Below are 1,662 nucleotides of genomic sequence, written 5' to 3' on the forward strand. Positions count from 1 at the left end.
TACTTAAGAAGTATTTTATTAACATGCTCACATTTATTAAAACTAGTTAAAATAAAGTTGATGATCTAATTATGCAGATATTGAAAAATTTCAGGGACTAATCTACCAAACTGTTTAATAATATGTTTCTATTTGCCTGTATGGTTTATCTTAGCATTTTCTGAATGATGAATGCGGCTTTCTAACATAATGAAAGGACTGTTGTGCAGTCCATGCAATTAACATGCATGACACAGTTTGATTGTTTTTCATGAAAGAGAATAGCTTCATTTCTTCAGAAACTGATTAAAAATAATATTGGCTTGCTTTAATTCATGTGTCACTTATTGGGACTTCAATAAAATGTTACTCGTTCAAATTCATGAAAATAAGGAACAAATCTATTCAGAGTTACTCAGTTACCCAGTCATTGATGAACGTTGACTTCGATTTCTTTTTAACAAATTATGATAAAGTTATATCTTTTTGTCATTCTTGGCGTGCTGAGTATTTTCCTTAGATGTCTTAGATATATAATTTGAGAAATATTCTTATTTTCTTTCTAACCTATTCTCTCTCTCTCTCTGTTTCTCTCTCCCTCCCAATATCCATGTATCCATTATCATCTATACATCCATATCATCTATATATACATTTATCCTATACTGTTTCTTCTTATTTTAGACCTATTGAACTAGGCTTCTGAAAACTCTGAGTCTTCTTAGTCTAATACACATTTATTTATTTTTAAATTATGGAATATATCAAGTAATTGACAGATCATCTATGCAGCTGAAGAATCACTGCTCTATATCCAATAGGTTTCTATTTTTTATAGGTTATCTTATGTTAGGAGAAACTCAGCATTAGTAAAATGATAGGGAGTTGAAGGTCCTCTATTGATGCTTTGCTGGGCGTTTCCCTTGTGTCCTACTCTCTCTTTACTTCCTTATGCTGAATCGCTGAATTAATACCTTTGATCTGTCGTGTATGCATCAGTTCTGGAAATTTTTGCTTGTTTTATTCATTTATAGCTTGTATTAGAAAGTTTTATGTTTTAAATTGTACTATAATGTTTCTCCGTGAAAACATCCTTTTGCTTATCCCTGTCTTACTTTTGAAAATGACTTTGAAATGCTTTTGTCTATATATAGACATACATATCTACATACCTTATCAGAGTGTCTATCAAAATCCATTTTGATAAAATTCCCTCAATTTTAGGAAATTGACATCTTCCTATTTAAAGTCTTCTAGTCATGATGACAGTGTATCTGTCCATTTGTTTGGAGAAGTTTAGTTTCTTTCATAAACGTCTGTCTGTTCATCAGTATGTTGGTGTGTGTGTGTTTTCATATCAAGGTAATATTTAAAAGTTGTTCATTTGAGACCTTTCTTCTAATGTGTACAACTAATGACTATACATTTGCCACTTATAATCATTTTAGCTGCATCCCACATATTTTGATAAATTGTGCTTTTATTTTCTTTCAGTTTTATGTATTTTTAAAATTCTCTTGGTAGTCCTTGTTGGATCAATGGATTATCTAGAAGTGTGGTTTGAGATTCCAAATATTTAGAGGGTTTTTTAATCCTATTAATGATTTCTAGTTTGGTCCCACTGTATATTCTTTCAATTATTTAAATTTGATGAAGTTGCGTTTTGGTCCATGATATGATGTA

The sequence above is a fragment of the Tenrec ecaudatus genome, chromosome 5 (assembly GCF_050624435.1).
Source record: "Tenrec ecaudatus isolate mTenEca1 chromosome 5, mTenEca1.hap1, whole genome shotgun sequence".
Taxonomy (NCBI): Eukaryota; Metazoa; Chordata; class Mammalia; order Afrosoricida; family Tenrecidae; genus Tenrec; species Tenrec ecaudatus.